This window comes from Nomia melanderi, chromosome 1, assembly GCF_051020985.1.
Source record: "Nomia melanderi isolate GNS246 chromosome 1, iyNomMela1, whole genome shotgun sequence".
NCBI lineage: Eukaryota > Metazoa > Arthropoda > Insecta > Hymenoptera > Halictidae > Nomia > Nomia melanderi.
Window position 1 is genome coordinate 15,555,883 of NC_134999.1, and position 14,768 is coordinate 15,570,650.

The 14,768-nt window shown below is 33.5% G+C and overlaps 1 protein-coding gene across 1 annotated transcript in view; it reads right to left on the reverse strand.

The window, feature by feature from the left end:
• The window catches only part of jeb (low-density lipoprotein receptor domain-containing jelly belly protein), a 40,240-nt gene that overhangs the window by 20,169 nt on the left and 5,303 nt on the right, over positions 1-14,768 (reverse strand). The window lies entirely within an intron of this gene.

A 14,768-nucleotide genomic window follows, 5' to 3' on the forward strand; every position in this document is an offset into this window, starting at 1 on the left:
GAAGGGGAAGACATCTTCCTCTCTCTCAACGATGTTTCCAACGTCTGTCGTGTGTAAATTCCGAGCAGCTTTTCTCTGACACCGTTTAACAATACGTGACTATTTCCGACAGTAGACCTGCCGTTGCAACGGATTGCCACACCCTCGTATGGGCGTCCGCTTGAAACGAATCGACAGAAATATCGTTGTTCGACAAGGTCATCTCTCGTTCATCATTTAAACCGCTCGCTGGCCAAATCGGTTTACTCCGGGAGACAAAAAATTAGAGGGTAGTAGTGCAATAGTGGACACTAATTTTTAATGTTTTTCCGTGGTGGTGGTAGTGGTATACATTGGTAGTAGTAGCGTAGATTGGATTTTTGGAGTTTAGGTAGTAGTATATATTTATTCTTTTTAGTTTAAGTAGTAATGGTATGAATAGATTTTTTAAATTTGAGTAGTGGTCGCCTTTTATACATTTTTTGAAAAATAAACGCCTTTTATATATTGATATTTCAAATTACAGCAGTAGTAGTGTACATTGATATTTAAAATTGCAGCAGTAGTAGTGTACATTGATATTTAAAATTGCAGCAGTAGTAGTGTACATTGATTTTTGAAATTTAAGCAATAGTATAGATTGATTTTTGAAATTTAGGTAGTAGTATATATTGATTTTTTAAATTTAAGTAGTATTATTACACATTGATATTTCAAATTACAGCAGTAGTAGTGTACATTGATTTTTAAGATTTAAGTAATTATATAGATTAATTTTTAACATTCAAGTAGTAGTAGTATGCACTACAATGCTGCAGTATTATACAATGATTCTTAAAATCATTACACATTATATTATTGCATAAAATGTACAGGTGTCACACATATATTTATTACTTTTCATTCGACCAAACTTTTTGGTCTGCCGGATCAGATATTTCCTATCGAGAAAAATCATTCGTTTCAATCGACAGGACTGTACGTTTACGTTTCGATGACATGTTGCGTATAAACTGCAGAAAGCAACTGACACAACTGTCAGCGGTGTTCAAACTTTTGGACGTCAAACATATTCCACAATATTTTCGTGGGTAACCGATGACGGAATAATGGAACGTTCGGAAAATCGATGTTCGGATAATTGAATTTCTACTGTGCTACGTTTATAATTAATTGATGTATAAATTCGTTCAAATTTATTACATGACGTACCAGTACTTTAACTGAAATGGAATGTACGTTGAAAAGCAAAGCACGTAATTTAATTTCCTATTTCCAATTTCCAGAAACTTGTAAATCGCCCCACTTACATAATTTTCTCTTTTTCTATTCGTTTCTACTCAAGTATTGAAAAATTCAATTAACAATCTAGATTCCTCAGACAAGTGTTCTGAATACTTTATAAAATTCTCGTCTGCAAAGGGTTAATGTATAAACCTCGCTTCTAAACTACATTGAAGGTGCGGAGAAGTTTTAAAAGAGTTCATTCAATAATCATTTTTTAATGATAATAAGGTACAAAACACCGTTGCCTAACCTTTCAAAATAAGTGAGCCCTGTGCACGTTTTTAAAAAATGTAAGCAGTTTCTAAAGCAGCGAGAGTATAATAGGGGTGAAAAGGAAGTGGAGGCTGAATACGCTGCTCACATGCGACGTATTGTTGGTTTAAATTTCATTTTCGGGAAAAAAGGTGAGGCGACCGGAAATTGTCCGCACCCGCTGTAGATTCGCACATTCTACAAAACGAAAACAATGCGAGGGAAAATACTAAAATATTTAACCTAAGAACCGATGATTGCTCGCGAAGGAACAGCTGATCTTCAGGTTAAAAAGAAATGGAGAAAACAGTTCATATTACGAACTACATTTATAGTAAGCGAGATTAATGTTTATTATCATATTTTTCCAATATTATTCTAAATAAATTACTGTATTAAACTATGTACTCTTGTAAAAGTTCTCCGATATTTGTATTATTTAGAAATTTCAACCCCTTAGAATCTTTCGGGATAAAAAATTATTTAACAGTACGGACAATCATTTTTCCTAATTCCCGAATCGTTCTCAAGTCCGAAAATTATTTAGAATTTCATATTATTATGGCATACCGATGTAACTATTACAACTGTTTAGAATTATTTAATTTTACATTTAACGCACGTATAGTATATAGTAGGAGTTATGTTATATTTCTCGATCATTCTGATATTTGTATTATTTAGAATTGCATATTATTATTATTATCATTATTATTATTACACATTTATGTACTCATTAAAATCCTTTAGAATTATTGTACTTCACATTTATCACGTGTAATATATATTACTCGATCATTCTGATATACGTATTATTTAGAATTGCATATTATTATTATTATTATTATTATTATTATTATTACTATTATTATTACTACTAATATTATTACTATTATTATTACTACTACTACTACTACTACTATTATTATTATTATTACTATTATTATTATTATTATTATTAGATATCTATGTTATTTTATATTTCTCGATCATTCGAATGTTTGTATTATTTCGAAACTTCAATCCCTTGCCAAGGATTGTTTCGCGCGAGCCACCCAGTGTATGACGGAACGCGTCCTCGATCATCGAATCGAGCATTTTCTATTTCTGTTCGAGCCGATTTCCGACGGGCGGACGCGGGAACAGAAATTGGTATTGCGTGATGATACGAACGGCCGCGGTCGTGTGTGAGCGGCAACAGGTGCGAGTATCGCCTATCGATAACAGTAACACGGTAATTGTCATTATTTCAATATCTCCAGGTGATTACTGTGCTAATCTAACCGCAGAACCGATCGAGCCACGCGAATCAATGTGCCTCTTGTCCAATAATTTTTTATGTTATGCTATAAATTAATATAACGCTGGTATACTATAACAGTTCCATAATTCCTACACGTATATTACGAACTACACAACTATAACGCGCAATAGTTACCAAAGTAATTATTTTTCTTATTAATATTGATATATAATTACAATATAGTTACATAATTGCAGCTACAATATATTGTTATTAAAAATTCGTTGCTGCAGCAGTTGAATATGATAAAATTTTTTGCTTATTATTACACTATATGAATAATAAAATGAGCGATAACATTAATAATTCTATTGTTTACGTGGTGGAAGAATTAAATAGTAATGTATTTAATAGTTTGTTGTATGACGATTAGTATTGCAACTGTTCTAACGAGAAATTGTAATAATCATATATTACAGCTAATTACACAACCATATAATTTAATAACACACACGACAGCGTATCTGACTAAATGAAAATAAAAATGTTAATAAAACTCGTTGGAATCTTTATTTTAATATACTTATACTTAATGAACAATTGATGTTTCTAGTTCAGAAACATCTAAAGATTTGCATAACTATCAATAATAACTAGACAGCGGACCTTCATGCTAATTTGAATTTTGAAGAATATAATTAGAAAAATAGAACTAGCATGGAAAATGATTATTCTTGATAAATATTACGAAAGCCCTACATTTTAGATATTTATATATATTCTTTTTTTGTTTACATATTATGCAATTTCGCATTCCCAGATTTCCCATGAATGCATAAAAATTCGCAGTCTATCCCCTTGGCTACTGTTGACGCCTATAGGCGCCCGGAAAATATTATTGACAATAATTGCAGCAAAACTCGCTTAAACCTGACGTAAGTGAATTTTAATTCAACAATTGCATCTTCCGTTAGTCGTATATTAGATAAATGTGATTATTTCCGATTGGTTTAATTCAGTTCAATATCATAGTTTCAATGTTAATCAGTGTTTGTCATCAGTGTTAATCAGTGTTTTCATAGTTTTAATACATTTCCTTAGAAATATGCGTTGACAAAAAATTCCGTAGCCAAAGGGTTAATAATAGCGACAGAAAAATCCCTTGAATCCACCGTCTTGTCCCATTTTTCACCGATCCCATTCCATTTTTAATCTCCGTCAAGCCACAATTCACAACGGTTGCCCGTCGCGTCCTCCATTTCCTATTTCCCACCTCCGAGCCAATCAAAAACCCTAATTAAATACATTTGTCCGGGAAACAGTTGTCGAACGTTGCGCGCAAATTACTATCAATCGCGTCGCGTAGGATCCTCGAAATACGCTATATTTAATCGCGCACCTTTGTGCACGAAGCGTGCGGACTCGTCCTCGATATCAATTTTAATTACAACCGTGAAAAAAAGATTGGGAGTCAAGCTCCGGGAAATTCTGAAAACCATGGATTCCGCAATTATTTCACCCTTCGCACTCGACCGTATAATACTGTCTATACGGCCATTATAAAAGTTCAATTTATTTATTTACTTTTTGTTTCAATAATGTTTAACCATAGATTAACCTTTCGTTAAGATAAAAATCATATGTATTGTTTATGTAGAGTAATTAATCACTTAAATAATATAATAATGATACTTAAAGAATATAACATAATATAATAATAAAGTTGAACAATGCAATAATACTCTTATGTACTAAGGTTTATGTAGGTTAGTTAATGTAGATTGTTTTTGTAGAGTAATTAATCTATTAAACAATATAATAATGATAATTAAAGAATATAACATAATATAATAATAAAGTTGACAATGCAATAATACTCTTATGCACTAAAGTTTATGTAGGTTAGTTAATGTAGATTGTTTATGTAAATTAGTTGATAAATTCAAGAATATAGTAATAATATTTAAGAAATATAACATAATATAATAATAAAGTTGAACAATGCAATAATACTCTTATGTACTAAAGTTTATGTAGGTTAGTTAATGTAGATTGTTTATGTAGATTAATTAATAAATTGAACAATATAGTAATAATATTTAAGAAATACAACATAATATAATAATAAAGTTGAACAATGCAATAATACTGTTATGTACTAAAGTTTACGTGTTGCTGTCCATATTCCTCAAGAATAACTAATTTTTATAGTAATCCCATTTATCTAATTACAACCTTAAAAGAATGAATTTGCATGAAGATCCATAACTTAATGAGCAATGGCTCAACACTAAAACTACCGGGCAGTTAAATTAACTTCAGAAACTCTAAGAGTGCATCCATCGAGACTTTAATTGATTTACAATTCAGTTTACGCATTTCTAAATTAATTTCTTTAATTACTCCGTTGAGACATTCATTATTTTTTAATAATTCCAAAAGAAGACACTACAAATGAGTCATTTTGCCCGATCTTTTACTAGTTTTAGTGTTAAACTTGTACTCCAAGTATCATTATATATAATCATCATTCTCAACGATATACCATTGCATTTACAACGAAATGTTCATCATTTCGTAAATGAAAACATTCGAGTTGGTATCAAGTAATTTAACCCCTTGGCGTACTATTTACTTTCGTTACTAAGCTCGTGTAATATTTTACTATCGACAATTTGTAAGAAATACAACAAAATTTTTCATTCTACTTCAGGTGGAAATTTCATTTGAAGATAATACATTGATAATAGCAAAACAGTTGTTTGCTTTGATCCGTGGGTAACGAGCAACATTGATGCTTGTTAAATTAGTTTAGAAATCTTCATTACGAGTCTCACTCGTCATTGTACGGCAAGGGGTTAAAGAAACCTCTTGTGGAAAGAGTTTCAACAGACATTCCTCGTACCAATCCAGACCAAAGATGTTCTATCCAATTCCCAAACGTTCAAACCCATTTCATAGGAAAACATAACTCCCAAACGTTCAAACCCATTTCATACACATTTCCCATGGGAAAACCTCTATAAGTCGAATCTATTATTTTAATCCGATTGGATTCAGGAGAAGAAAGAGAAATCATTCGTTCGTTTATCGGCGAATGACGAACTTTCATTCTATCAATGATTGTCAATGAAATGACGAATTCTCGTCATTCGAACGGGCACGTGTTAATCAGCGGCAGTTCGTTTATCGATGATCGATTATTCAACGGGAGAGAACTCGGCGAGGATCCCAGTCGCCCCGGAAGGTCACGCGGGGAAAAATTAATCCCGTGACCCCGGCCGTTTATCATTGCTCGTTCGCGGAAAAAAAAGGAATGGAAACTAGGAAAGCGAGGTTGGAACCGCGAGAGCCTGCGATTAAATTGTCACTGCGCGGTAATCCGTCCCGAGAATCAGCGGGGTGTGCCATCACGATCACATGACCGATAAAAGTCATTAAACAAGACCGGACTAACCGGCGCGAGACGAAAAATCGATACACTGCGAAAGAATTCCGTTCCCGTTACACCCGACCCTCGGTTTACGCGGATTTCTTTCACACGGTGGATTAGAATATTGTTTACGTGGACTATTTTTGTTTATGACCAGGCTATTTGGATGATTCGCAGGCCGATGATGGCGGCGTTACTCTGTAACGGCCTGTTTTTTAATTGATATGTTTATTTCTTGAATTTCTGCTTATTGTTACACTATTTTGTACGTTTGTTTTTATATGAGCATTTTTATTGAACTGAGAACTATATTATTTTATAAAAAATTGGAATATATTCAATTGAATTTGTATGGGTCTGTATTAACCCTTTGACGAAGGTTTTTAGAAATGTATAAAACCTTCATCAGATGAAGTTAAATTATACATCAGTTGCTTAAACAATAGGAAAAAGAGAAAGTACACGTTTTATGCAACGAATTGGAACATTGTTTACCGGCGAATTAGAACATTGTTTACCCGGTAGCTTTTACTTTTATTTTTCGCTAGAAATGTTCATTTTTCAATGAGACATAAAGGACATGCTGTCAAAGTAACTAATGAGAAATTAAGAGTAACGAAATTAAGAGACGAATAGTATTCTATATAAGACTATGATTTTGCTATACCAAATCAATCGTAGACTGATATTTTGAATTTGCACCTGTCGAGCGCAAAGGGTTAATTATCTTGTTGATTAATTTTGTCTTGCATGACAAGGTAGCGAATCAAATTAAGTTAAACTCTTGTACGCTCAGTTGTGGAAGTCCAACCTTTATAATTTCAGAATTAAATGGAAAATAAATAAATAACACTTCCTGAAGATACGAAATTAATGGGAATGCAGTGGATTTTTGTGAACTTTCTGGTTGCCTGTTATTTCTAATTTGCTGGCATCTCGCAGGAAATAATCTTTCGTTTAATTACCGTTTCGCTGGAATTTCGTGAGTAGACATTTTTGTCGTACACAATATTGTGTAATCCCTTGGTCATCTGAGGTTTATTAATACATTGAATCCATGAGGGTCACCGGCGACCCCAGCCAAATTGAGTTACTATAGTTCATTCAATAAAACGACGATTATTTGAAAACATTTCTATATTATACATAATGTTACTTGATCCGGTGACATTCAGCTGAATGATGCAATAATAATAACAATGCAATTCAATCAAATGATCTAATATTATATTTTTCCCATTTTTTGTACTTTGCTCTATGAAATCGTGGTGTTCAATTAGATCGAATTACTATAGTTCACTCAATTAAACGATGATTACTTGAAAACATTTCTATATTACAAATAATGCTAATACAGTGACATTCAATCAGATCACCCTGCAATAGTAATGCAATTCAATAAAATGATTGAACCCTTTGCACTCGAGAGGTGACTCATTCATCAGATTTCACACTGTAAAACTATAAAATTTGATATTTAATATTACACCTTGTATAACGCATCAATTTGAGAAATATTGAAATAAAATAGCTTTGTTCCTCAATGTATGATTTCTCTTCCAGTTTGTTTCGCAAAGTATCATTTGTATCTCATCAGGAAACATTTAACTATTTATACTGAAAAACCTCCGAGTGCAAAGGGTTAACCCTTTGGTTAAAGTTTTTCACTTATAATATTCTATACTTCCTAATTAGATGTAGACAAGATTCTTTAAAATGAACTTAACAAGAAATCATACATAAATTAGTTAACAAAGCTATTTTCTTTCAATATTTCACGTATTGACGCAGTATACAAAGGTTAATGATAAATTCCAAAGTTTATAATTTCTCTGTATCAAATCACCTGGCGACTGGGTGTCGCCTCTCGAGTGCAAAGGGTTAATATTATATTTCTTCCATTTTGTGTATTTTGCTGTACGAAATCACGCGGCGTTCGTGTTAATGTCAATTAAATCAATGAGTTGTATTGTTTTGTTAACACTACAGTATTATATCCATTGCCTATATTCATTATTATATAATTCTATTGGGAAAAAGAGTATCGGTATTTGTTTCAGAATCAGAGCCATTAATTTTTTCCTTGTCGTATAAAAGACCGACACGCGAGGAACACTCGGCAAAAATTACCCTCCATTTCTCTCCACATCCCGCAATCCCTCAATTTTTTCCGCACGGATGAAACATCGCTCGCGTTAACTTTAATCCGCGTTGTATATTCAATTATTTTTCACCATCGAGCTCGAGGATCTCTCGAATACAGGCAATTTGATGTGACATAATCACGTTCCCGGTTTTCATTATTTCTCCCATTTTTTAAACAACACCGAGAGTGTCGAGTTTCGAACCGGAACCAAATTTATACAGGCAATCTCTAAATCGAAAAATAATACACTCAAATTTGATCATGAACCGCTGTCAAACAAAATTTTACGAAAAATGCGCAGAGAAAGAACTTCTAAAATGAAATGGAAAAAATATGTTTTTAGCAATATGTAATAACAATAGTATTATATGATATTAAAAATTTACAAGAATATATAATACTATTCTCATTATAACATTATTAACATTAAAACCGAGCAGTTAAATCGGCGTTAAAATTCAAAATGATTTAGAATTCACTTTGCGTATTGCTACATAATTTCTTTAACAATTCCTCAGAAAAACATCTGTTATCTTTTTAATAATTACAAAATGAAGAAATTAGGAATAAGTCGTTTCGACCTGTCTGGTAGTTTTAGTTACCCTTTGCACTCCGACTTCCTTGCACATTTACTTTCCCATAATTCTGCATTACTTTAACCCTTTCAGTCATGGCGTTCTCATACAAGGACATACTAAATAAATTCATGATGTATCTAAATTCTAAATAATAATAAATGTATCTATTTGACAATGGTGTCAACCTCTCTTATCAAACTGTTATCACGAAATAAAACTAAAGACGCACTATCAAATGAACTCAAAGAATAATTCTCCAAATGTATTTCAAAAGACAATTAGCTAATAGCAAATAGCGTAAACAATTCTGTTTACCAATATTATCAAAAATATTATAATAACATAATACAATTAAATGTCTCGACAGAGAAATCAGATTTTATTTAAAACAGATTCAAAATTCGCCACCCTTAATCACAACAGTCTCGACAACTAATGCGTTTCGACGTATATACATTTTTGCGTTCACTTATTTAGTTCATAGCGTTGCCAACTGGATGAAAAACCTTAAATAAAATATTAAACTGTACGACCATCAGTAACTACAACTTTTCGGGGCGGGTTAAAATACACTGTGCGAGACAGTTAACCCTTTGAACTCTGTAGGCTCCAATACTGCACCAGTTATAATATTAAATATTTTAATGAATCTTAAAGAAACTACCTTAAAATTATTAAATTTTCCACACATCGAAATTTTGTACTATGAAGGAAAATAAAAGATTGAAGAAATGTTATAGCATTTCTCATTTTCACTAGGAATACTATAAAAATTAGTTGCAGTTGCTGATAGATTACAAATTACTTGAAATCAATTGTAATTCGTAAGATAGCTGGGGCTGAATGAAAATGCTCAATAACGCGAACAACTTGGTCACAGTGTAACCTAACAATTGTGTAGCAAATAATTGATAATTATTCCTCTTCGTTTTTGCTGCAAGGGAATAAGTGATACGTAAAACGCTGAGGTTTTTCGTGGCAGTCAATGTGTTAACACGTTCCCTGTCGTGCGGGGCGTATGCGGCCCACGCTGAACTTTCCGATCAAGCCATTGGGTATTGTCATTGTAAAATGAAGAATTCTTTAAAAATGTATTATGCAGTCAGTCATGGGCGTCTTAATACTATTGCCGAGGCGTTTATTTGATTGTGGTGTGTATACGTCCCACGCGGCGTGGTAGATATTTTTTTTACTGCGATTTGTTTTAACGTTAAAAAATTCAGTTCCCAATCGGCAAGAAACTGTACTGTAAAAGTTGCAACATTCAGTGATAGTTGTGTGGAGAAACAACATTTCTGTTTGCCATGTTTTAACAAAGTTCACCGTAACATCCCTTTGTGATTATATACAAATTTGTCACATAAATATAATGTTAAATATATTTCAACTAAAATGTTTTATTTTAAGCTAATGTAGACATCATAAAAAAATGTGTGCGAGCTTGCGACTCGTTTGGTAGAGTAATGTTCAGCCAGGTGTTTGTTAAACTAATTCCTAGAAAAATAAATTTATTGATTTGTTGTGTTATGCATCAGAAACTACCACCCTTTCCTTGATAGTTATGATTTCTGCATTATTTTAATCCTTTGACTGCGAAAGGCATATATATACGCCCTCATGAGTCTTTCAATATTTACGAAAGGCGTAAATATACGCCCTCTGCATTTTTGTACTATAACATCTTTAACCAGTTAACTATGTTTGACGAGTATACACGTCATCGTAAAGCTTGACATGATACTAATTCTTTCAATGAATTCTTTATTCTTTCACATAAAACTTTATTCGTTCACAAACATAACATAAGTAAAAACGCTAGAAATTCTCGTGGCAGATTAAAAGACTCACCCTATATAAAGTGCCGGTGCGTTCAGTGTCAACTTCAGACCTGACGCAGGTTACAATGTACGTTGCTATTTTCAATATCTGATCAAATATTCAAACCACGGCGGGAAACGTACATGCACCCTACATTCGAACCTCATATAACATTTTCTATTCACAACATATGTTATTGCTTGTGCATTGAATAAGTCTTTCCTCAGGCAAGTTCAATTTTCTATGAAAGTCAAGTGTTAATCGTTTGAGTGCCACGTGTCTTCGAAATTCCGAGAAAATCGAATTCGAACGTCCGCTGGACGCGCGCGCCATTCAATGCGACTGGGCTAACGCGTTTGCTCGTTACCTGCAGTTTCTGTTTAACGTAAGCACGGACGCGCGTATGCGGAACACGCGAGTAAGTCCTCAAAACCGCGAGTTCCTCCGAAGGAAAATTTCACGGGGACTTTATTCCCAACTTTCCGCTTGCTGCGCCGGGAATTATACATAATGTATTCATGTTTGCTATCGATTTATTCAATTAAACCTCCTTTCTGCCTCGCTGCTTCGCCCAGTGAAAATGATGCAACGGGGAAACTTGAAATTTCCGTGCGTTCGGACCTGCGAGGAAACCGAAATTCGTTATTGGTCATTAATATGCGAGCGCCGGACGCGGAAACTCGGTTTTTCCATCACCGGTGTATTCCGCTCGATTCTTTCGCGGTGGTAAACTTCGTGGATCAACGCTGGAACTACCAGTTGGATCAGAATGACTTATTCTTGATTTCCTCTGTTACAATCACTGAGAAGATACGAAAAATGATTAACCAATTAACTGTGTTTGACGAGTATACACGTCATCGTAAAGCTTGACACGATACTAATTCTTTCAATGAATTCTTTGTTTTTTCACATAGACATGTAATTCTTCTTTGTTTCGCTTTGATCTTTCATTAAAATATACTCTACGTGCGTTCGTCCTGCGTTAGATGAGTCGATGCTCCATTTTTTTATTTTATTTTAAGCAGAGGTGTTTCCAACTAAATTCCACAGTTAACTGGTTAAGGAACTAATTTAGTAATAGAAAAACTGAGATGCGAGTCAATTGAAATCTAAATAATCGCTTATTATGATGTTTATAAAGAAATTTGTAAAAGTTGAAGTGATCGGTAGTTCTAATGTCAAAGATTCGATATTCATTCGAAGAAATAATTTATTAGGGGAAATCACCGAATAATGTCGAATAAATGTAGCTTCTTGGAACTGCTCGTTTATACTGGTATACTTCAGACAGATTTAGATTGCGTATAGTACAATCTCATTAGACCCTTCTCTGATTGCATTAAGAGAGGACAAAAGTGTGAAACTGAGACAGCCGCGTTTCCACGTAGAATCGTGTAAATTTTCTCGCTGTACTGTTCTGCGACGAATCGAATGATTTGGAAACCTGTTTGGCAATAACATGTAAATTCTAAATAAAATCATTTCGAACACTTACTATAAACATAGGTTTCATTTACTACCGTAAGTATCGCCTGTCTCTACTTTCTATGGCCTTCAATGACCTTATGTAACAAGTCGTTGAACTCGTTTTAACCCTTTGCGAACGAAGATTCTCTGAAATATACAAAACCCTCAACAGATGAAGCTGAATTATACATCAATTACTTGAGCAATAGAAAAATAGGAAACTACGTTCTGCTCTCTTTCTATTCGAGTAATTAAATCATTTATTAACGACTTACCTACCAAATATGAACATTTCATCTCGTCGAAATGTCGACATTCGTCCGCAAAGGGTTAAGATCCTCTATCATGATACGGCAGCAAAAACATACTGATCCATTCAAAAATGGAGGTGACCTTCAACCTTACGAAGTACCTCCACCTGCAGAAAAACTATTATCGCCACCGGATGACCCCCTTCGTACTGTGCAATTTCATTTCAGCATATATTTCTGTGAAACTTATAATTTCGAAGATATCTGAGGTGTTAATAGTTATTGCTCCACCCTGTATACATATATTAATTTATAATAGGTAACAACGAAATACAAAATGTATTACTTGAATTACTTATACACAACACAAGTAGCGATGCGACGTACGTGCGTCGGAAATGTTGAGCGCGTTTCGTCAGATTGTGAGTGCGCCGTCAGTTGTCCATATCGTTCAAATGCGCTGGGTTTTTTCGACATGAAATCTGAACTCTTACAATCAATTAACCCTTTGCTCTCGAGAGGCGTCTTACAGTCGCCACCTGATTCGACGCAGCAAACTTTCAAATTTTCCATTCAATATTAAACCTTGTGTAATGTATCAACATATAAAACATCGAAGTAAAATAGTTCTGTCTCCTAATTTATATAAGATAATCAATTGTGTTAGTTGCGAAAAATATCGTTAATATTTAGTCAGAAAGTAACGAATATTTTCAATGAAAAATATTGTCGAGTGTAAAGGGTTAAAATTAAATAAACGCAGTATACATGATATTAAGATACCTATCTTTGACTCTACATTAAATTTGTGAAGAGTTCTTCGTTTTTCAATGAGAATCATTTCCGGTCTGAGCGGAAAATTCAGCGTTGTCATTAAAGAATAACTATCGCTATTCAAAACGCTAAAATAATTTCTAGTCTTGATGCCGAACAATTGCGAACATTTTCTTGTCGAAAAAATAACTTTTGGAGGTACGATTAAAAGATTCACCCTATATAAAGTGCCGGTGCGTTCAGTGTCAACTTCAGACATGACGCAGGTTACAATGTACGTTGCTATTTTCAATATCTGATCAAATATTCATACCACGACGGGAAACGTACATGCACCCTGCATTCGAACCGCATATAACATTTTCTATTCACAACATATGTTATTGATGGTGCATTGAATAAGTCTTTCCTTAGGTAAGATCAATTTTCTATGAAAATCAAGTGTTAATCGTTTGAGTCCCATGTGTCTTCGAAAATCCGGTGGAAAACGCTAAACCATTAAATAACTGGCTGAAAAACTGAATTATGCTTTTCAATTATTACGTAAAAAGTTCTGAACGGCGAGATTGATTCGTTTTCCTATTTCTAAATAGGCAATGAAAGAGATAAGAATAAATGATTAAAATGGAAACGAATAAATAGACTCAATGTAATCCTACAAATCGATAGACACTTTTAGGTGGTGTAATGAAGAAGTCATTAGAGAAGAAGAAGCCACTCGAACGGTTAACACGTAGACTGCCACGAGAATTTCGAGCGTTTTGTGATAGTAACGATTTATTCCTTTATGGTAGAGGAAATTAGTATTACAAGTAATTATTAATGTTTTGGTATTACAGTACTCGTATTACACTATTATCTAACTTCTGATGTTACTAAATATTTCAATGCAATATCAATTTTCTTATTATAATTATTTTCAAGCAATTTGAATGCTCTGGTCATCGGTGACCATCGTGGCAGTCAACGTGTTAAGGGGTGAACCCATCGCGGAGAAGATTCTTTGAAATGTACAAAACCAAATATTAATATATTCGCATCTCGTTGATTTATTTCATTTTGCATCGTAAGCGCATATATGCGCTCCACCGTTGTGTAATTTGTATATCACAAAAAAAGGAAAGATATATTTTACGAGTGCAATAATTGCCGTGTGGCTATATAGGCTTTTTCCTTTTTATACGTTTCGAATCATTATTATTTTGATGCAATTGAATTTTCCACTTCCTCGTATAATGCAAATGGATTAACTCGAACTTTCACACACTCAGGAGTGACAGTTTGTCATTGTAACTTGAAAATTAGAAAATACATTTAATAAAGTTACTGAAACTATTGAATACATTGTTAATTCGTAGTCATACGGATATTTGTTAACACTAGGTTTACGGAAAGCGTCAAATTGACGCATATTGGATTTTAGAAATATTATTTTGTAAATGTTTACGCCGATTTTGATTGATGCCATCACACTGACATGTACCCCAATTACCTACTATCAAATCTCCAGTTTCCACAATTTAAATAAACGAGCATC